At 31.6% G+C, this 24942-nt stretch overlaps 1 long non-coding RNA gene across 1 annotated transcript; it reads left to right on the top strand.

Annotated features, from left to right (window-relative positions):
* The first annotated feature begins 6183 nt into the window (after positions 1-6183).
* On the top strand, positions 6184-15382 carry LOC143054578 (uncharacterized). The gene is made up of 4 exons (XR_012971737.1): positions 6184-6426; positions 8105-8183; positions 12035-12133; positions 15246-15382. It is a non-coding gene; the product is annotated as an uncharacterized LOC143054578 (long non-coding RNA).
* Positions 15383-24942: the final 9560 nt, after the last annotated feature.

Here is a 24942-nt window from a genome sequence, read left to right on the forward strand (position 1 = left end):
TATAATAAGATCTTTTTTAAACTTTTTTTTTGGCTAAAACAACATAAAATAAGTGTAAAATGCACTTTTGCAACAGTTCCTGTATATCTTATAGTTAAAATGTAAGGGTTGAACATGTTTGATGCCGTATTCTCCCAATTACTTGTCTATAATAAAATTATTAAAACCTTTTTTTTGGCTAAAAAACCATAAAATTTGTCAGTAAAAATGTACATGGAAGATTTTCATTTGTTGTATGTTTAGGTAGCATAACCTCACAGACTTCTTGTTGTAAACTAGATATAAGCCGGGCTATTCAATGAAATTACTATAATAAAATTAAGAATGGAAATGGGGAATGTGTCAAAGAGACAACAATCCGACCATAGTGGAGACAACAGCTGTAGGCTACCAAAGGTTCTTCATTGTACAGTCATTCCCAAAAAATGGGTACAAATCGAATGTAGACACTGTTAAAAAATAAATTTCAACTGAGCAGAGAGAGAGTGTTGTTTTCTTCTGTGTCTATATCTAGTCTGTCATTTTTTTAATTTTTACTTACACCATTTTAGTTGTTTTCTAGTTTTAGCATTTTTTGTAAGACAAGGTAAGTATGAACGTATCGGAGGTTAGTGTTGTATAAAGTCATCTTAAAAATTGCATTAGAGAAAAACACAAGATTTAAATCCAGGCTCATGTGAAATGGGTTACATTTACCACCATACCAAACTGATTTATACGTATTATTCTGTATATATTGAAAGCAAATACCAATTTTAAGGTCTGAATTAATATAGTGTTTAAAAAATAATTCAAATAAGTAGTTTTCACAACTTATTTAGTAATAAATTTAAACTAATGAAATGTTATGCTGTATAATATTTTAGTTTCATAATACAGCTTTCCAGGAAAAACCCTATTATTTATGTTTTGAATCACTTGTATGTATTTTTTTATGCTTGTATTAATCCACACCCCCATCTTTGTTACGGAGGTTGATATCAAACCAGTATCTGAATGCTGATACATAGTAACACTTAACTCTTTAATGCTAGCTTTTCTAAACAATTTATTGACATTACAAACTAAAAAACTGTTTTCTATCAAGTTATATGTTTCTTTTAGTCAACTGGACTTGTTCTTGTCAAAATCTCCGTAACGATTCATGAACTTTCACTCAAAAATATGTTTTACCTAAACCGAATACTGTTCAACTTAATTTTATTAGCTCTATACAGATAATGTCATCTTCTTTAACACCATAATGTTTGTATTATACTCAACTATGAAGTTTTGGAGTCAAAATAGTTTCATTTCGAAAATTTCTATCCTCCGTAACGACATTTAAAACCTCCATAACGGACAATTCCAGTTCTTACCAACAGCAAACATATAAATGAATGTAAATATTGAAATTAAATGACAAACAAGACAACAGAATTAAACATTTTTCTTAGTAAATCGTTATCTAAAAAGAGTAAAGTCCTGTTAGAGAAAAAAAAACTTTTTTTCCTTAAATTTATATCCTCCGTAACGTAAATCAATGATGTCGTCTATGATTGACATCACCTTTTGATTTTTATTAGTGATAATTGATGAACTGATTTGGTATCTATAACAATGTACAAGAATTTCAATTGGTATGATCGTGTTTACATGCATCTTTAGATTTTTTTTATTTGCATAACCTCCGTTACATTGATGAGTCCTAAATAATCTTGAAAATGTTTGCCATAAACTGCTGTTAAAGTTATGATTGTCGTCGTAATTACACAAGTTGTGTTGTAGACTATTTTAAATCTAAGAAAATGGCTGATATAACGTTTATTAAACGTTATAATGTTACTCACATAATAGGGAAAAAACAAGTTAACCTACCTTTCTCAAAACAACATTTTTTTTCTCCAAATCTGTATTTTGTTTGTCTGTTTTCTTTATAATAAATGATGTCTGCTACTAAAATGACTTTCGGCAGTGTCGGCAGCCGCTGATACTGATAAAAAAGTCTGACAACTTAACTGTAAATAACTGCGTCACGGAGGTTATTTAAACGGAGGTTAGTTTTATTTACATTATACATGGAAATATGTAACAATATTGTTGAGTTGCTTTCTCAAAACTGATTATTGAGAAGCTTTATGGGTGCTTTCAATGAAATAATCATCATTTTGATTTGTTCTTGGTTAGTGCGTTCCAAAATACGCGTTACGTAGGTTGGATTCTTATATGCGACAATCGAAAAAAAGAGAAAGAGAAGATTTTTTTTGATTTTTCGTTTCATTGCAATAAAAGTTAAAGGTAGGATTTTAAAATTTGATGTATCAACTTTGCTTCAAGTCACATTGGGCATGATTTCCAATCATATAAATATGTTTTGACTGTACCTAAAGATACGTTACGGTAGGTTATACGTTTATCGGCGACATTGGTTTAATGGGTAAATCAAAGTGTATATTATAACTTTTGATTCTAAAATATTTTTGTGGATAAAAATCCCTATAGTGTCAAGTAAAAAAAGCAAATCTAATCATGATTTAGATGAAATAAAGTATTTTAATTCACACCGATATTTGGAGTTTTTCTTGGCGACATTCGGAATTCGTGTGATTTCCGTATATTGAATCGAAAATCACACAAATATATTTACGATATACATCACAAAAGAATATAATTTTATTTTAGTATACATATTAATCACTTAGAACACAAAAAAGATTATCTGTGACATATGTTAAGCTTGCATTTTGTGGTTATTTGCCGGCGACACTGAAATTTTGTAATTGTACCCATTTTTTGGGAATGACTGTGTAGTGAGAATTAACTCCCGCACATGAGACAAGATAGACAAACAAGCAATGTTTATCCGACACGAGTTAAGAAAGACAAACAAGCAATATTTATCCAAAAATGGTTGACACCCAACAAGGGAAGTGAGGGGTTCCAAAACAACCAAGGCTACGAATGAGTCTGAAATGACAACGAATTTATGAATGGCGGTCAACAAATGGAGACATAAAGGCCAAACCCAGCAGGCAGGTTGCAGTCGTGCCTTGAAAAAAGTATTCAATATATCAGTCCGGCGAAACAGACACTCTGGTCAGATATGGGATTTGCATTCGAACCGTGAAACAAGCCCCCCCCCCCCCCCCCCAACAAAATACGCCGATGTTTATTCATCAAAGGTTCTTCATTGTAGTGAGAATTAACTCCCGCACATGAGACAAGATAGACAAACAAGCAATGTTTATCCGACACGAGTTAAGAAAGACAAACAAGCAATATTTATCCAAAAATGGTTGACACCCAACAAGGGAAGTGAGGGTTTCCAAAACAACCAAGGCTACGAATGAGTCTGAAATGACAACGAACTTATGAATGGCGGTCAACAAATGGACACATAAAGGCCAAACCCAGCAGGCAGGTTGCAGTCGTGCCTTGAAAAAAGTATTCAATATATCAGTCCGGCGAAACAGACACTCTGGTCAGATATGGGATTTGCATTCGAACCATGAAACAAGCCCCCCCCCCCCCCCCCCCCCCCCAACAAAATACGCCGATGTTTATTCAGACGTAACGCGCGATGTTCGTACCGTTTACTTTTTTGTATGTATTGTGGGTAAAATTGCGCTGCAGATGCATTTTTATTGAAAGAAATACATTCAATATTGTAACGTGACCGAGGGGAGGAACGACACCGACACAGACGGACAGACATAATCATACTATGGCACAACAATACGACAATGTATCCTATGGTAATTCCCATGAACTAAATAATACGTTATCTGTTCATTCACAAATTTACATTACTTCAGATGCATTGACAAACTACGTTACAAAGTTTTAACATATAAACTTTAAAAACCAAGTCCTTCAGTATCTATACTGATTAAAACAATCGTGACAGTACTACACTTCTACACAGGAAAAATTGCAACATATGATTTTCATATGTTTTATAAAACATATGAAAAACATATGATTTTTATATGTTTTTCATATGTTTTGTTCAACATATGATAATCATATGTTTTAAAACATATGTTTTCTGTCTGTTTTGAAACATATGAAAAACATATTCATATGAAAAACATATGTTTCATAAATCTTATGAAAAACATATGTTTTTCACGAAACATATGAAAAACAGCTGTTGAAAATCTTAGGAAAAACATATGTTTTTTATGAATCATATGATAAACATATGTTTTTCTTTATGTTGAAAATTACGTGAAAAAGGTATTTTTGTGGTATTTGAAGAGCATATTTAGCCTATTATACTCCCAGATTCAGCATATTAATCTATAATCTAACACCATATATAAGTGATAAACCCTGATAGTTTTGTATGGTTCACAAATCTCATTAGTGATCTTAGATCGAAGATGTTGAATAAATGTGTAAACATACATATGTTTTGCCTATGTATAACTATGATATTACAACAAATGCATAAGATAATGCATGAATCTTTAAAGAAATGATATATGCCAATGCTAAGGAAAATGCATACTTAATATTATTAACTTAAAAGTACTTGTTTCAGTCACAATATAATCATAAACTTAAGTTATGAAAATATTGCAAAGTCAATAAAGTCAATCAACAACGCATAGGGGTTGTAGTAAAAAATCTCCACAGAAATGAGATGTGCAGACGCTTATATAATAACATGTCAAATACCATAGACTTACCATACATTAGGTGATCCCTCGTAAACCAATTCATCAGAAACTTTAACATGTAAGCTATAGAAAACTTCAAAGTCAATAGACCATGACTGAAGGGGCTTGGACCAAGTTATCTTCATTGAAATGATGAGTTTCAATACTATTATTTTCTAAAAGAAGTCATTTGTATGTATTTCCCATAGGGTCCTATGTTAAAGTAAGTCCCCTGCTGGTGGCCATTTTGGATGATGGCTACAAAGTAACAGCACTTCGTCAGCATCTCATAAGGAACATTTATGCTATGTTTGGTTAGCACCTCATAAGGAACATTCATGCTATGTTTGGTTTGATTCCATTCAGTGGTTCTCCAGAAGAAGTTCAAAATGTAAAAAGTTTACACCGCCTGATGCCAAGTGATGAGAAAAGCTCATTGGAAATGAGATGTGCCTACGTCAGAAACAGTATTCCTTAGTCCTGCTTTTTGATTCAAGGTGACACAAAAACCAGAAAAGAAGGATTTTCTTTTTTTTATATATTGATTAAACAAGACACCATTGTAATATGTATGATTAGACATGGTGAATGTGTCCAAGAAATAACAACATGAAATCTACACAATTCAACTCAAGCATATGAAAGTGTAACTTGATAGAGTATATACGTTTCTGTCTCGTGGAATTGTGAAATAGAAGGCAATACATTCTTGCTCAATCCTGTGTCGCTTTTTTATCCATGTGTTTCTGTAATTTGAATTTCAAAATGACTGAGTGACGTTTTTACGGCGAACTGGTCAACTCCACTATAGCGAATCACACGACTTTAACATAATCAGTAAATACCAGCAAAAAATTAACATCATTTAAGGTAAAGAATTGTCGTATGAAAAAAAAAATACACGGGAAATGGCAAAGTTCTCGAAGTCTTGTCTGATTAATCTGTTTACAAAAAAAAAATGTCCAAGCAAAGGGGGCGTATGCCCTTCTACGCCCCCCTTTTTTGCCCCCACCCTCTGGAACCGCCACTGACAGTGATACTCAAATTGCAGACTCTTATTAGTAATAACAAAAATCTGTGTTTTCTGTGACCTCATTTTGTAAAAAATATGTACATGATATTTTATTTATTACACTCTAACTGTCTAACAGTTACATTTAATTATTCTCTGATTTAGAATAATTCTCGTTTGTCAATTTTCCAAACTTCACCATCATGCCCCCTTCAGCACAGTTATTTAATAATGAATGGAACAAAATGTGAATGAGTTATAAATAATAGATAATTGATTGAATATCTGTTATTTAGTTTTTCTTTATTCTCATGATTCTGCCAGAGACACTATATATGCTCTGAGAATAATGATTCTTTATTCTATATTTTTGCTTTTTAACTAACTTTGTTGGTTTTTTTTCCTTATTTAATTCCCCATTCTCGATTCCAGACTAAGTTAACTCTCACATAAATGATATGATATTATACGTAAATGTACGAAAGCTTGGATCCTCGAATACGGAAAACCGGAAATCTTTTCACCGTGGTCGTTTTTGTGTAATATGACGCGAAAGGACGCTCGTCTGCTGATGTTTGAAATGGTCAGACGTTGACACAAAGAACTTTGGTTTTTCAAACAGATGGTTAAAAAAGCTATTGTAAACAGATATACTGAAATGGGTTACATTACCGATTAACTGGAAGAAACCGGAGAACGAAACATACATTTAAAAAAGTCATCGCAACAAAAGTGTATCCGGATAACTTTTTTGTACTTGTCCAATGAAAGGTAAATATAATCATGCACATTTTTAGGACGATGTTAGACTAGTTTTATACTTTCATGAAAAAATATATAGTCACTTTATCCACGTCATGCATGTAAACCCCGAAAATCAGTCAAAAATTGACAAAAACGGAAGCAAGTAAGCTCGCCCCACTGGCACTGGTAAAACGCTAGCTGCGGAACCGTAGCTCTTAGGTCCTTATGTTATTTTTTGACTATTTGACAATGCAGGATAACATTTCCATCATAGCCCCCCCTAAACCCTTGAAATAAATATAATTTGAACTTCAGCTTTTTATCCGACAGCTTATATGTCGGATAAAAGCTCTACAGAGCTTAATTATGTTGTATTGTTATATGTATAACTGACTTTAAATAAATCTTTTATGCTTTTATGCTCATACTTCAATCCCTAATTATACTCCTGCCAACAGTCATGACTGTGGCAACTCACCTTACTTGGGAAAAATCTAAATGAATACAACATCAATATACAGTGCTCCAGCTAGAAATCAAAAGGGGCAGGGTGCCAGTGGAGGGCAGGGCACTTTTTTATGATAGGAAAAGGCACTGCTCATTTCTTTCATTAACGTTTCTGTGTGTATTACAAGTTCATATTCTTTTTTTTTACTGTATACATGGTATATGTTGTCAATAAAGATGCATAAGGTCCGAGACCGCAATTGTCGTCCCTTGATTTTCGTTATTCACGAATATAGTCCCTAGTGTTGACAGTGGGTTACTTGCCATTAATTTTTATTCCCCTTCCAAAACTATTTCTCCATGTTTAATGCCTCAAATTGCAAGAAAGGGGGTGAAATTATAGTGTAAAAAAATTTGGGTCCCTAATTTTTTTTTAGGAAAGTAGAGTTTGGTCCAGCTGAAAAAGGTTAAAAATTACATTGGAAGCTGTCAAAAGATTTCAAGACGCCCTATATATAAAATTGTCCATATTTTGAGTTAGAGATGATGAAGTTTTCTATAATTTTGATATAATTTGTCCCAAAAGTAGTACAGCACACTGTAAAAATTTCATTGAGAAAGCGCAGGTGGGATTTTAAAAATTATATATATATGTTATAAAGGTTTGCCAACTAACCCTGCCCTACTTTAAAAAATGAAAACTTATCTACCCAGATTTTTAAAAAAATGTGACTGTCACCAGTAAAACTGCATTTGCAACCGTCAAATCCACAATTGACGGTGACAACTCTTCAACTACAGTACTGGTATTCCGATTCTAATTCATAACAAAAAGATATAATACGATGGAGTTTGAAAAAATGTATAAATTTGACATACAAAAAAAATCTGTGAAACTTCATGAATGATTTTCGCGCAAAGACGTCATGGCTAAATATGACTTCATGCAAATAAAAACTGACAAATTGGAGGTTAATAAGTTGCCTCTTCGATTCAAATTTGGATAAAATCACTGTAAAACAGTGAATTGGAGAAGGTGTTGTTCTATTAATGACAACATTGTAGTAAATCGAACCTTTGTTGATCCAATCAATTCAATATTGCGGCCCCCTCCTTAGTTTTGCCTTGTCAACTGGGGAAATGTATGTATTTATTAGAGAATACATTTATTTAACTACTCGTATATGCTTAATATTTTTAGTGATTTGCCAGATAATTGCAAAGAAAACTGTTAATTGTATCATAATATATCTTATAGGTTTTTTAGCCAACTCAAAATCATGCTTTTAGGACCCCCTTGTTGTACTGAGGAAGTGGACCGCTCAAGAAGATGAAAGGTAATGTAAATATAAAAATAAGAAAATGTAGTATGATTGCCAATAAGAAAAGAGAGGAATTTGTAAAAGTGAAAATTCACTTGTTTTCCAATCCTAATACTAATAAAAGTGTCATATTGTAATGTTTAAATTACCTAATTATTTAAAAAAAAAAAAATTGTTTACACTAATGAGAAAAGACAACTTTAACAACTATAGGTCACCATACATCCTTCAACAATGAGCAAAGCCAATACATTATACCATATATACTGTAAATTCTGAAATATTGTGTGGATTTATTATTGCCACCATTGCCATTTTCAGTGGCAGATCCAGAAATTTTCATAAGTGAGGGCCCACTGACTGCCTAAGAGGGGGCCTGCTCCAGTCATGATTCAGTGATTCCCTATATAATCAACCATAATTTTTCCCAGAAAAAGGGGGCCCTGGCCCCCACCTAAATCCGCCTCTGATTTTATCATTTAAGACTTAAATGCAAGTTTGATTTTTAGGATTTTGAGAAAAATCCTGTTAAATTCATAAAAAATATTTCAAAATGCGAGTTTAAATTATTGCCTTTACAACTAAACTCTGTCCCATTTTTGTCAAGCCTTTCGAAAAAGGCAAGACTAAGCAATCCTACATTCCGTCGTTGTCGGTGTCGTCAGCGGCGGCGTCCACACAAATATTCACTCTTGTGGTTAAAGTTTTTGAAATTTTAATAACTTTCTTAAACCATACTGGATTTCTACCAAACTTGACAGAAGCTTGTTTATGATCATAAGATAGTATCCAGAAGTAAATTTTGTGAAAATAAAATTCCATTTTTTTCCGTATTTTACCTATAAACATGATAAATGGACTTAGTTTTTCTGCGGGAAAACATTACATACACTCTGTGGTTAATGTTTTTAAAATTTAAATAACTTTCTTAAACTATCCTGGATTTCTACCAAACTTGGACAGAAGCTTATTTATCATCATAAGATAGTATCCAGAAGTAAATTTTGTGAAAATAAAATTCAATTTTTTCCGTATTTTACTTATAAATGCACTTAGTTTTTCTGCGGAAAATATTACATCACTCTGTGGTTGTAGTTTTTAACCGGATTTTTGTGACAAAAATGTCGGTTATTGATTTGGGGATGTACGGCGGGCGGCCGGGCGGGCGGGCGGGCGGGCGGCAATCAAATGTTGTCCGTGCATTAACTCATGAACCGTTCAACCAAAGCTTTTAAAATTTTAATATGTTGTTACTGACAACTAAATGAAGGTCAAGTTCAATAATGGCGATTTTGACTTTTACCGTGCAGGAGTTATGGTTCTTGAAAGATTAAAAAATGGAGTTGTCCGTGCATTTACGCATGAACTGTTCTACCAAAGCTTCCCAAATTTTAATATGTTGTTACTAATGAAAGAATGGAGGTCAAGTTCAATAATGACGAATTTGACTTTTACCGTTCAGGAGTTATGGTTCTTGAAAGATTGAAAAATGGAGTTTCCAGTAGTGTCCGTGCATTTATGCATGAACTATTCTACCAAAGCTTCCGAAATTTTAATATGCTGTTACTGATGACAAAATGGAGGTCAAGTTCAATAATGACGATTTTGACTTTTACCGTTCAGGAGTTATGGTTCTTGAAAGATTGAAAAATGGAGTTGTCCGTGCATTTACGCATGAACTGTTCTACCAAAGCTTCCCAAATTTTAATATGTTGTTACTAATGAAAGAATGGAGGTCAAGTTCAATAATGACGAATTTGACTTTTACCGTTCAGGAGTTATGGTTCTTGAAAGATTGAAAAATGGAGTTTCCAGTAGTGTCCGTGCATTTATGCATGAACTATTCTACCAAAGCTTCCGAAATTTTAATATGCTGTTACTGATGACAAATTGGAGGTCTAGTTCAATAATGACGATTTTGACTTTTACCGTTCAGGAGTTATGGTTCTTGAAAGATTGAAAAATGTTTTTTCCCGTCGTGTCCGTGCATTTTCTCATGAACCATTCAACCAAAGCTTTTGAAATTTTAATATGTTGTTACTGATGACAAAATAGAGGTCAAGTTCAATAATGACGATTTTGACTTTTACCGTTCAGGAGTTATGGTTCTTGAAAGATCGTAAAATGGCGTTTCCATTCAGGTTGTTGCATTTACTCATGAACCATTCAATCTAAGCTTTTCAAATTTTAATATGTTGATACTGATGACAAAATGGAGGTCAAATTTGATATTGACGATTTTCACTTTCACCATTCATCAGTAATGGTTCTTGTGATATTGCCAGGACACAAATAAATGTTAATAAATCCGGTTTGCTGTCGTTGTGACAGCCTCTTGTTTAAATTTTAATAACTCTCTTAAACTATCAATGGTTTGTACCAAACTTGGACAGAAGCTTGTTTATGATCATAAGATAGTATCCAGAAGTAAATTTTGTAAAATGACAAATCCATTTTTTCCATATTTTACTTTAAATGGACTTTTTTTCTGCCAGGAAACAACACATTCACTCTGGTTAAATTTTTAAAAATTTTAATAACTTTCTTATACTATTTTTTATTTGTACCAAACTAAGACAGAAGCTTGTTTATGATCAAAAGATAGTATCTAGAAGGAAATTTTGTTAATATTTTGTACCTGTGTATCTGTATTTTACTTATAAATGGACTTAGTTTTTCTTCCAGTTAACATTACATCCAGTCTGCAGTTAAAGTTTTTAAAACATTTATTAGATTCATAAACTATCCAGGATTTTTTACCAAACTTGGACAGAAGCTTCCTACAATCCAAATATGGTATCAAGCAGAATATTTTTATTGATTTTTTCCCTCATTTTTGTTGATCTTGCAATTTACAGCAAAAGTAGGCGAGACACTGGGTTCCACGGAATCCTTACTAATTTTTAGCAATAATCATGCTAATAAAAACCTCACAACAATTTCTGAATTTACAGTAGTCTGGTATATAAAAAGACCCTAAATGAAAACGAAAAATTTGTAAAACAATTCAAACTGAATTACAGGCTTCTGACATGGGACAGGCACATACTAATTGAAGGATGTGATGGGGCTATTGGGGGCTAGACTATATAGCTAGCAGTTTGTGGTGCCAAACCCACTTAACCTGGTACATGTATATTGATGTGAAAAGGGCTTAACTCACCAGATCTATATACAGTATACAAAAAAGAAATGCATCTAACAAAAACTCACACAAGACATGTTTTTTGACAGTAAATTTATTCACACATTGACATTGGCAAGATACATGTACATTGAAAGGTTGTTCTGTTTGTTAAATGCATGAAGTACAAATTATAACACAAATGACAACAGGCCCGAGAACACAGTTCTTTCGTAGTGCATTAAATTCAAATTAAAAAAATCACACCTGCTCTTTCTCAAAAAGTTTTTTACAGTGTAGTGTACTACCAGTGAGACAAATAATATCAAAATTATAGAAACTTCTACCAGCTCTAATGTTCACGAGTTTAGTCTTTCCTATATCAAAATGGTGTATTTTAACATGTTGGCCTATTAACTTAAAACAACAAAACAAAATCTAATAAACATCTGACAGTAATTAATGCCTAGAATGATTTTTTTAACTGTATACAGTAGAATAGATAAATTAAAACCAGAAAGTTCACACTGTACATATATTTATTAGCTAAGCTGTTGATCTTCTTTCTGTTGTTTGCTTACATGTTCTTTGCATTCACTCAAAAGTAAAAGTACATATAGTTCTGTAAAGGTATAAAATAGTGAGCATCAGTTCAATATGTTCATACTAATTACTACATCTAGTTTTTGTCTGGACTTCATGGACTTCTTGATTAAATAATTTAGATTTTATTCAATTTTAGCTTGTTACCAAAAGAATAGAAAGTACAGTATTAAAACCACTGGTGAACATGTACTGTACATGTAGGTGTGAATGGCCTGCAAAAAGAACTGATATCAAAGTATGTTCATCTCCAGAATTGCAGTAAATATAAATAATTTGATGCACTCTGTTCTCAAGTATAATTGTACATGTACACTTGCTTATTTTTCTCTCTTTCCAATGTCAAGTCGGGGGTTAAGAAATTTTGTTATAGCTCACTAGACCAGGGCTAATTGGTAGCAGGATTTTACTAGCCCTGTTGGAAGAGCTGCTAGCCCAACAAAACTGACCTGCTGGCCCGAGTATGACTTACAAATTCAAAGTTTGCTGCAAAATACAATGAATTCTATAAACTTTACAATTTTTATCCGTTGTACAGTAATTTTTAGCTAATTGGATAATCAAAACTATGTCAGCAAAAAAATATCCCATTAGCAGATATATTCAATTCGTTGATACATGTGATAATTGAATATTCCTTGACTATTCTGTAATAATGAGTTGACCAAATCCCGATATGGTTCAACTCTTGACCACTGCTATAGTATATTGGTATATAAAAGGATTGGGGTGATTTTTATCAAATACATCATTACGTTTGTGTATTAAAAAGAATTATGAAATGCTCATATTTGTTTTCAGTTTTAAAAATTCTCTTTATTAAAATAAATCAAATGACCTCAAATATTTATGTGAATAAATATCACCATCCATAGTTTGTGTCTTTTATAATTGTTTTATAAAGGAAGTACAGTAATATTTATATATAAAACGTATACATTTATCACGGGTAAGCTAATTGTGGGCTATAAATTGACTACAAACTGGGCATGAGTCTCTAAACTGAAATAGTATTTGTTAGAAATTTTATTTCTTTAAAATCGAATTCATTTGAATATCAATGAAGATAATCGCTAAGATAGAACATGTAGAATGGTGATGAGGGGATTTTCCACTTTCTATTTTGAAAACGCCAAGAATTTTTTGTTTCTAGTCCGTCGGGCATATTAAGTTACAAGTTTTGGTTGCCCGAGGCCCAAACGCTGTAGTCCCGGGCGTCGGGCTAGTGGATTTTTAAACCCCTGCAAGTATGCTTCAAGGCATCCTTACCCTGATCCCCTCCTGCTCCATACACACACACTCAGAAGTTCAATTGATCAGCATTTACATTGTATATTACAAACCTACCTAGTCAGACTGGCCTATACAATGTATATATTATGAATTGACAAATTTTTTGTTCTTGTTTTGAATACATAAAATATATGCCACTGGACATAGTTTCCGTACAATAACTTTAGTTTAAGTAAATGGATCTCTATCTCTATGAAATTTAAATACAAGGTTTGAACCCACAAAAGGAAGATTGGGATTGATTTTGGGGTTATGGTACCAACAGTTTAGGAACAAGGAGCCCAAAAGGGGTCAAAATAAGTATTTTCCTAGGTTCCAGACAATTACTTGTGTATAAGTGTATGGATCTTTCTGAAATTGTACCACAAGGACTTGAAGGTTCCATACCAAAAAAAAAAGAAGGTTGGGATTGATTTTGGGGGTTATCATGGTTATGGCACAAACTGTTTATGAATTAGGGGCCAAAAACAATACTTCTTAAATACTTTGTATAAGTTGCTTATTTCTAGACCAATTTCAATGGGGTTTTATTCTTGAATTCTTGGGGTTCTTTAATATGCTGAATCAAACCCTGTATTAAGTTTTTTTTAATTTGGTCCCCGTTTTTATAAATATTTGCGTTCTTATATTGGTATCACGTTGTCGGCTATATAAAATGTACAATATATACAATGCAATATTCACTTAACTACCAACTGATAAATTAAAGCAATCTTCACCATTCAGTGATTACAAGCACTCTGATTACCATTCTAGGGTTATGCCCCTTTACAAGTGGAAAAATTGAAGAATTTTTAAGTTTCTGTTCTCTTAACTTAAGTTTGTCTCAACTAAATTTAATGAAATGTGTGCTTATTACCTCTAAACTCAGTTTAAGTTTAATTTTTGGCAACTTCACTTTTACAGTTCTTGAGTTATGTCCCTTTATAACGTTATATGCTAGCAGGGGCATCATCTGTGTCCTTTTGGGCACATTCCCTATTTATTTTTTTAGAAGTTACTATTAATTCTAACCATGACTGTATAAATAAATTTGGTGTATTTACTGTCTTCTGATTGGTTAAAATTATTAGTTTTATTTTCAATGTTGTCTATTTTGATGGAGACACGCCCACTCTGGCGTTGTGTATTCATACGCCAACATATGTGTGTACGTTGTTATTGTTAATATATATAATTTAAAAAGTTCGTTGAGCCTTATTTTTGATAGAAATTTATTTATAATGAATGGCAATAACTTATTTTGATTTTATTGAACCATAAAACTAATTTTTGACTCTTGACATTTTACATAATGCGCTTCGCGGATTATTCAATGTGAAGAGTCAAAAATTAGTTTTATGGTTCAATAAATTCAAAATAAATAATAGCCATTCATTAAATGACATTTTATATTTTAATATTTTATGATGTATTTAAATGAGTAGTTATTGTTGCAAACTCCATTAGAATTTTGAATTGAGATCATTTTTGGAATAAGAGAAAGGGGGACGTGGAAAAAAAATGGGGTGGGGGTCATTTTAGATTTCAGAATTTAAAAAGAAAATTTCTTCAAATATTTTTTCTTTGAGAGGATTAATATTCAACAGCAAAGTAAATTGCTCAAAAGCAAAAAAAAAAAAAAATTAAGTTCATTAGACCACATTTATTCTGTGTCAGAAACCTATGATGTGTCAACTGTTTAATCACAATCCAAATTCAGAGCTGTATTCAGCTTGAATGTTGTGTCCATACTTGCCTCAACCTTCAGGGTTCGACCTCTGCAGTCGTATAAAGCTGCACCCTGTGGAGTATCTGGTTAAATTGGTCGCCATTTAGGTCCAAATGCCATACATATTATATACACAGGCAATGTGTAGTACACATGCATGAATAGAGTTAGTTTTCATTATTTAAAAAAAGAGGAAAATATGTAGTATCATTGCCAATGAGACAACTATTCATCAGGTCAAAATGACTGAATGTTAGCAACTAAAGATACAAAAATAAACAGAGTTTTTCATTCATTTTATTAAAAGCATTCACATAAGTATATTTTTTTACATTTTCTATTATAGGTAATGAGATGTAGTAAAGAAGAAACAATGAGATGGAGTTAAGGAATGAATTATAAAGAATGAACATGATGAAAGAAGGAACATAGCCAAAAAGATACTGAAATAAAAATAAATAAATACATTTGTTAATACATAAATTTGTATGTTTTTAATTAGATATGACATTTGATAGTGATATTAGATATTCACATTTAGGACATATAAGAAGATGTGCTATGAGTGCCAATGAGACAACTCTCTATCCAAGTCACAATATAGTTCAAGATGCAGTCCTCAATACAAAGTGTAGAGTTATATAAGATAACTGGTACAGATGATTGCCAATGATACAACTCAAGTGATTATTAGTAATTCTATGGCCTTGAAATGGGAGTAAAAACCAACTTATTAGCAAGCTATGATGGACCAGTTTATAGAATTTATAATTTCTTTCAACCTTATTAATCATTTTGTTATTCGACTTACAAGTTCAAGGTACATAGACAGCTAGATGTATTTCTTGCATGCTTGATTATAATTCTGTTGATAATGATTTTGTGAGAAATTTTGCTTCTCAAAAGTTGCTTGGACATGGCTATGAGTAAGTCAAATTTAAGTCAGCTTTCAAGAAATTTCAAGGTCGCCATAATGTCTGACAGTTAAAATGATTGTCAGTGCTTTAGAAATTATATCTCATATTTTCCATGTGTTGTTCAAGTACATGGCATGCTATATACAGTGTCTAAAACTTAACTTGTACTTTAAAAGTATGCTTTCTATTGAATAGATATGTAATTTCATATTTACTCTCACATGAAATTCATATTTATATCATTATGAGTATCAAATTAGAAAAAAAAACCAACATATGGAAAACATATGTTGAGATCCTCATATGAAATCATATGATTTGATGGCATGAAAAACATATGTTTAACATATGTTTATCATATGATTTTTTAAAAACATGTGTTTATCATATGTTAAACATATGTTTCTCATGTAGTAAAAACATATGTTTTTCATGAGTGGTTCTCAACATACGTTTGACATATGTTTTTGAACATATGAAAAACACATGAAAAACATATGAAAACATATGTTGCAATTTTTCATGTGTAGTATCTTGACCAACTGACCTTTATCATAGAGTTTAATTACTTTCTCTTTAGACAAAACAAATAGGCATAACTAATTTTATTACCCTACACCCCAAAACATCGTTACTTGTCTTAATTAATCTGACAGTTCAACTTTAACTGCAGTTAATAAAACTAGCCATTTGTCAAATAAGCCTTGCGTCATTAATTTTCTATGTACACAAATAAACAGTTATAAAGCAAATGAGTAAGAGGTAAATATTTACAAAACATAAATATTTCAATACCGTTTTTCAAAGAGTCCTATTCATCCTATATTTGTTTTGGTGTAATTGCAACAAAATTGTTAGCTAATTTTCTTTAGCCTTTTTCTAATTATTATTCATTTAATTTACTTCAATTAATAAATTAGTATACCTTTCTAAACATATAATAAACACTATATAACATCTTAACCAGCAGCCATCCTTCACCGAGGTAAGTCGAGGCACAGAGACCACGTGACAAAGAAACGTCGGGAATCGAAATCGGAATTCTTTATGTTTTGAATTATGAATTATGAATTTTGAATTTTGAATTTTGAATTTTGAATGATCCTTCTCGGCTTTCGTAGCCTTCTCGGCTTTCGTACAATGCTGCATTCACACATAATTCAAATTCAATTCGAAACGTTTAACATGTTTAATGTCCAAAAAAAATTCTACTTCAATACACATCAAAATCACTGTACTGTCCGAATGACGCTTAATTTTTATCTCAATTAATAATATTCATGTGTTGTAACTGCTGGCAAGTTTATAATAATTCCTGTCAGAAAACTGAATCAAAACTTATCGTACTAGTCAACATGATCAGCCTGGCATAAACAATCTTCAAAATTGATCATATATGTACAAGTAGATATAGGTATATGTAAATATCTTCATAACACCATGGTAGTCTAGAGTTTCATTGCTTTTGTGGAACTATTGTGGTGAATAGACAATCCAATTGCTACAGAGAATAATGCATTGTACATATATATGTATGCCTTGCCTTTTCTTGTATTAGCCATTGCCAAAGATTGGAATCAAGCTGAAATAAAAACAAATGCAGATAGGTATAATATTGCTTTAATATTTTGACATATACAATGTAGCAAAAAAGCTTCATACCTAAAATCTTTATGTATTAGTTTTGTCCATGTTCATTGAGGCCCTTATAATTATTGCTTATATTCTCTAGGGTCCCAAGTCAGGATCCTCTGGCCTTTGTTAGTCTTGTGTGATTTTTAATTATAGATTCTTGTGTATAATTCTAACTAAGTTTAGTATGAAGTCCATAATCACTGAACTAGAATACATTTTTGTTTAGGGGTCAGTTGAAGCAAGCGTCCAGGTGTGGGAGTTTCACGCTGCATTGAAGACCATTTGGTGACCTTTTAATATTCTTTAGACTGCTCTTTTGTCGGGTTGTTGTCACTTGACTTTGGCACATTCCCCATTTTCATTCCAATTTCATTTGAAATTGTTAGTGATTTAAAATATATTGATTACGGTTTCGCTGTGCTCCTTTGCCAATATCATAATAAAAGCATACATCAGTTCTTTTAATTATTCTTGTAGGAATTAAGGAAAAAAAATTGTAACTTGTTGAAAATGTCACTTCGTAAGGCACAACGTTACCTTGGACTTCTTTCGTATCATGCGTGTTCTTTTAACAGTATTTTCATAGAAAAGTGGTTTACCAGTACCAAGTTGCTGAAGAAAAAGCATAGAAATGATTCTTGAACACTTCACGAGTGTTTAGAAATGAAAAAATCACAAAAAGAAACATCGAAAAAAGATGCGTTTTCATTTCCGAAAAAAATGAAAAGTGCTTGTTAATCAAAATCAATTACGGTGTGGGACGCGTCACAAATTCGTACTTAACATGTTGCAATAATATGAAGTGACATCATGCTGTCCTTTAGCAAATAATTGATAAAGCATTAATCTCAATATTGTTTGAAGCACCTTTGGATATACCAAAGCACACGTAGCAGTCTGTAACACCAATGCCTGAACTAAAAACACGAAAAAGGAAACCATCTTGAAATGACCTTGACATCGACAAAATCTATAAATACGTATTCAAATGAGGTCCCGATTGAAATTGCAAAGGCCTCGATCGAGTATAATGTTTTGGGGTTTACACGATACGCAGGCCCGAGGCACGGTAACAAATAATAATAACATCAGCTTGCATTTAATGATTAAATACAATACATAGCCGTTTACAATGTAGAAATAAAATAATCAAGTGTTCTTACAAATTCAAGACTTATACCAGAGAGGAAGTAATTGCTTTTAAATATTTACCTTTTATATGATATTAGGATGGAATCCACCAGTCAACGGCGTCACTGATTAAAAATAGCCGCACAATAATATCCATGCGCCATTTGGCAAATTTTAATGACTTCATTACAGAAATTTTCGGCGATGAAATTATTCTTACAATAGTTCACTTACATCTTCACCAAAAGCACAGACGACAAAAAGCTATGTTTAACTTTTAATTAGCACTTTTTTAAATGGGGAACATCAATGGTTTTGGGTGATTCGACGATCATTTAGGGTAATCTTCCACATATTTGTTGTTTTTCATAACAAAAAGTGTGAAAATAATGTCTAATTAGTTATAAAGAATCTACCAGACCTGCCAGAACATAGCAATGGCACTTTTTAAAAAATTCCTAGAGGGGATACCAAATCCAGGATGCTCGCGGATCGTATAGGGCAGCTTAACTGCCTAAAAAGCAATTACAAATCATTATGTATACTAAAAAATTTGTGCGAAGGACGTATTTTCAAATGCGATAACTGAGCCTACGGTATGATGATTCAGTGATGGGAAAACCACGCGAAATGTTGATCCGATAAACGGACCAAGCCAGAAAAATCCCGAAATTTGTGGATAAGACAATAACATGACTAGAATAACAAAAATCATAAAAAGAACGGAAACGAAAAATTCAGCATTGTTTGCATTCGTATAACATGTATAGAGCCTAACTCAATAAAGGTTAATGTACGCTATCCAAATTCAAACTTGATTTGATTTTGTGGTAATTAGCATCGTGTATAGTTTCATTAAATTTGGTTGAAGCAAACTATAGTCTGAGAACAGACACCATGATTTTCGGGACGTACGGATGTACGGAAGGACGTGTAAACCAATCTAATTAAAAACCGATCTCTCATCGCTCCTGTTTCTGATATGTCGCGTGGGAGATCTAACGAAACCGGCTTTGAGGTCACATGTGAGTGAACTAAAAGTTATGAATATATAAAAATATGCAAATAAGTTGACGACCTATTAATAAGCCAATCAAAAAAGTTTATGAATTATTTTGACTGACGATTTCGTCGTAAATAAAATGAGTTACATCCCTTTGCCTTACGTTAAACTTCCAAGATCGTGGAAGACTCAATTTCATTGGTCGAAAAAGACACACCTACGAGGTCACTCACATGTGACCTCAAAGCGGGTTTCGTTAGATCTCCCACGCGACATATCAGAAACAGGAGCGATGAGAGATCGGTTTTTAATTAGATTGCGTGTAAACGAACAAAGGTAAAACTTAATGCATCCTCCTTCTGACTTAAAGTATCAATTCTAAATTCTTCTTTTTTTTAATTTCACGTAGGTGTATCATTAAACAAGAAATTAAAACTATTAAACAAACCCTTGCCTCGGTAAAGCTATTATAGCTAGCATTGTAAGTCAGATATAATGTTACGTTTAAATTATTTATTAGATACTATAATTGCCCTAGAAACATTCGTTATTTTCTTAATTCTCGATTTCATCGATGTTGTGTGTGTGCATGGTGTGTGTATCTTTGAATTATCTTTTGAGTAAAGGGCTACATATATATTTTTAACAATAACGGATAAGCGTTTTATTTCATTCAATCCGGTTAATTGAAAAAAAAAATTTGCTCAATTGATTAAAAACCCAGAAACCTAGAAATGTCGTCGATTTTAAAATTCTAATGCAGAGCGATTCAAAATGTTAATTCAAAATTAGTCTAGAAATAATGCGGTTAAATTGCTCATCTTTTTCATTCTATTACTAATATTCTTTCCGCTGAAAGAAAAAAACTGCACGAATTTCAAATACAATACAATGTACACAAAAACAACCATAACAATGTTTTTTCCTAAAATAAATTCTGATTCCAGTTTGACGAAATTTTTTTTTAGTCTAGCAGATGACAAAAAAAAAACATTCTGAATCCAGATATTCCCCATACCTTATAATGTTAAATTGACTGAGCCCCCTTTTTATTTGGAAGTTAAATTGTTGCTTCTCTATGATATAAGGTCTATAGGTCACTGTACGGCCTTCAACACTGAACAAAGCCCATACCGCATAGTCAGCTTTAAAAGGCCCCAAAATGACAAAATTAAAACGATAATTTTAACGGCCTATATTATGTACAAACAATATGAACGAAAAACAAATATGTCAACAAACTATCACCACTGAATAACAGGCTTCTCAGCCTGTGTTAAAGAGTTTTCATTTGGAATTCGAAAAACAAAAACCTAGTTTATCTTCACTTTGTAAGAAGAAAGGGAAATTGAAAAATACTTTAACCTGAGTCGAAGTTCCTTTGAGAAGCAGTTGTGATCCAATTCTTGTTAACTTATCTACACTATTAAACGAGAAGACCTCATTTTGTGTGTCGCTTCTCTTTCTCCCACAATAAATTAATCATCATGTCTCTGTGTCCTATAGGTACCGTGCATAGTCACATTTGTCATCCATTCTTATGACTATTCAGTTTGAGTTATTTTGGGAGAAAAACGAAAATAAAGGCGTCCGGATATTGATTCCTTATTCAAACTGACTTTTAAGTCAGATATGACTTCCGTTTAAACATTGAGAACCAATCGTATGATAAATAACAAAAATGAAAAATAAATAAGCCAATCAGGGCGTTATCGATATCGTGGTTTTTAGATCGTGCGAACCACTACTATTATACCTCGGTTTAAACTTGCACATAATTTTCCTAAATTCTCGGACGAGGACATGATAATTCTTTTCGCGTTTATCTGCATGTATACTATGATTGATATACTACTTTATCGGTAATTTGTACATTTTTCCTTTGATGTGTACTCGCTGATAATGTCAGTATCAGTGGACTGGACGTGATATAAAAATTATTGGGTTAGTACGCAAATGACATGCGCGAATGCAACGCGTAAGAATCTACTTTCCCCTTTCATTCACAAAATTGCGCGTGATTTTTATCGCAGAAACGCACGAGATTTTTGGGGAATGAAACACTTGACATTGATTATAACTTTCACAAAGTTAGTTTAGCCTTTTTTGTTGTGAAAATGTGAACAAAAAATGCATGAAAAAGCCGTCAGACTTAAAAAAAAACTGCGTTATCTATAATTGATATATGAAGTACAACTAACACATCGTCCATGGTGTTCCATTCCGAGTTTTTATTCATACAATACCAATACATAGCCTGGTGCCGTTTCAAGTATTTTTCTTTTTCTGTTTCTTGAGAAGTATTTGTTTTACCTGTTCAGTCACTATAAAGTGTTACAATTCATATTTAAACGCAACACATAAATAGTGACCAAAAAGGTACCGCTATCGCATGAGAGAAGCTAGAAAAAAAAATGAAATTTACGCATTTTCGACATTTTTGTGGGACCATCATATACAATTTTAAAAGAAGTGGTTTCATTGTCAATTTAAAGACAGATATTCATAGAACAAAGAAGAAAAAAGTGAACTTATTCATATGCGACATATGCGAATCTAGGATAAATTTTAAAAAGGGGGTAACCGGGGCACCATCTATTAAAATGTTTGAAATAATTATGAAGTAGACAAGAAATGAGCTTGTTCAGATAATTTACAAATTACAGTCAGCTTTAAGTAAAATATAATTATAACTTGAAGTCGTTGAACTTAAAAATGATGATCGATGAAAAATCTGCTGATTCTTATCGTATCATTCCAGGGATGATTCCACTATATAGTTTAGGGCCGCTTGGCGGCCCTAAAATCGGCCAGCGGCCCCAAAAAAATATTTGTCAATATAAATTCCAAATTCATGAAAATAAAATAAAAATCTGTTTTCCAGAAAAGATTAGGACTTTATTCGTAATAGGTTGAAAAATATAGGCAAAGTATAGATGTTTACAGTGTCCTATATTTTGACTTTAGTGGACGATTTAATTCTGTCATAGATATCTATGATTATGTCAGCATTTGGTAAACAATTTTAGCAGCCAGATTCAATTGATTAAAATGGATTATTTGATCTCGTAAAAGTAGATCGCCTAGCAGGTTGATCAAAAACATGTTTGTCAAAATTGGTGTGAAAGCAGACCTCGGCTAAGAGCAAATTCAAATTTTGATATAATATTGATGAATCCATTTTAATGGGCGCCGATCTCGTAAAAGCAGATCGCCCAGAAGAGCTGCATGGTTATATAATTCGATGAAAATACCGGTAAATTATTTTATATTTGGCTCTATTTCACCAAAAGACAAAAGTTTGAGCGTTTTTGAATAATAATGTTGATGATTAGACCATTCATGAAATACGATATGTCACCATTTAATATGGATCTGTTTCAAAAGTTATGAAAATGATCCTTTTTTCTTCTTTAGAATACCATCAACTTTTGGGGAATTACTTTCCGGCGCATGCATAAATAGTTTTAAGTTAATTTCAAATATTCTTTTATTTATTTATGAAATTTACAATTTTTCCAAATAATTTTAAAGTTCACTGGTCAATTGCTTTAAATATCTTATATATTAAGTATATAAACTTTTGTAATTGTCTTTCTGAATACGACAATGGACCAGTTCAATTTGAAATCCATTTTAATCGAGGTAAACTTATAAAGATGACCTGTTGAAAAAAATACCAAATGGATGATTTTTTTTTCATTGGTTTATATGGCAAGCCATTTTGCTATTTAATTAAATTTCAAGATATCTTATACACTTTATAAGATCTCTTGTATAGAAATATTTTACAGATTATATAAGATATCTTATAAAGTTTATGAAATTTACAATTTTTAAAAAAATTTCATAAAATATAAAAGATGTCTTATAAACTATATGAGATATCTTATTAACTATATAAGATATTTTATAAACTAAATTTATTGTTTATAAGATATCTTATATGAAAGATATTCATAAGATAAATTAATAACTTTAGGAGATATCTTTAAAAGTATATGAGATATCTATAAAATATATAGTTTATAAGATATCTTATATAAATTTCTTTATAAGATATCTTATATAAATTTCTTTATAAGATATCTTATATAAATTTCTTTATAAGATATCTTATATAAATTTCTTTATAAGATATCTTATATAAATTTCTTTATGAGATATCTTATATAAATTTCTTTATGAGATATCCCATAAACTATATAAGATATCTTATAAACTATATAAGATATCTTAAAGATATCTTATAAACTATCTTATAAACTCTTAAATATATCTTATAAACTATACAAGATATCTAATCTGAAATATATTCATAAGAGATCTTTAAAACTTTAGGAGATATCTTATCAAGTATATAAGCTATCTTATAAAATAACTAGATATTTTGTTAGCTTAAAAAAAAAGAAAAAAAAAGCACTTTTAACTTAAGACTCATTAATATACTGGAGTTATTCCTCTTTAACTGAACATTGACTCTTTTTGGTTTATCAATACCAATATTTTTGTACTCTAAAAAACTATTTAATCATAGTCATGTCTTAGTCTGTAAAAAATATGTATAACAAATAAAACAAAATAAGATACAGAAAAAAACCTTCAAGTAGTTGTCTGCTACTATAAAAACTATAGTTATCTATATATTTTATAAGAAAATTTTATAATATGAAAATTTTATTTTGTCTGCTACTATAAAAACTATAGTTATCTATATATTTTATAAGAAAATTTTATAATATGAAAATTTTATAATATGAAAAGTTTTAATGGGATTTATTTCCCTCTACTACTTGTAATTTGAACTTTATATTTTCTCCATAGTGAGTTCTAGAGCACCGTCCCTTGATGAATATTGTCCAGTAGCAATGTTAACCCTTGCTATTGTGCATTAGTCATGAGGAGAATCACTATTGGAGTAATCTCGTGTATCTGTAGCTAGTTCTGAAGGATCCCCCCTTGATGACCTTTGCATTGTTGTGATGAAGTCCCTCACTACTGTGCACTGGTCATGAGGAGAACTACTGCAGATTGAGATACTATATTCCCGGTTCTATTTTTGCTATTTTTTAGTTTCCGTATTTTAAAATAAAATTAATATCATATCCTTTTAATATTAAATCGGCCTCATTGCACTCAATGTCTCTTACTATAATTATATCCTACATTACTCATATTATCAATTTATTATTTGTGTATTACTTATTGTGTATTTCACTAATGTTTATATAATCATTGTATTATGATGTTTTTGTATCTTGCCTGACAAGGGCCCATGATTGGAAAAATAAAATAATGTCTAATGTCTAATAATGTCTAATGTCTATAGTTTATAAGATATCTTATATAATTTTCTT

This window comes from Mytilus galloprovincialis, chromosome 12, assembly GCF_965363235.1.
Source record: "Mytilus galloprovincialis chromosome 12, xbMytGall1.hap1.1, whole genome shotgun sequence".
NCBI lineage: Eukaryota > Metazoa > Mollusca > Bivalvia > Mytilida > Mytilidae > Mytilus > Mytilus galloprovincialis.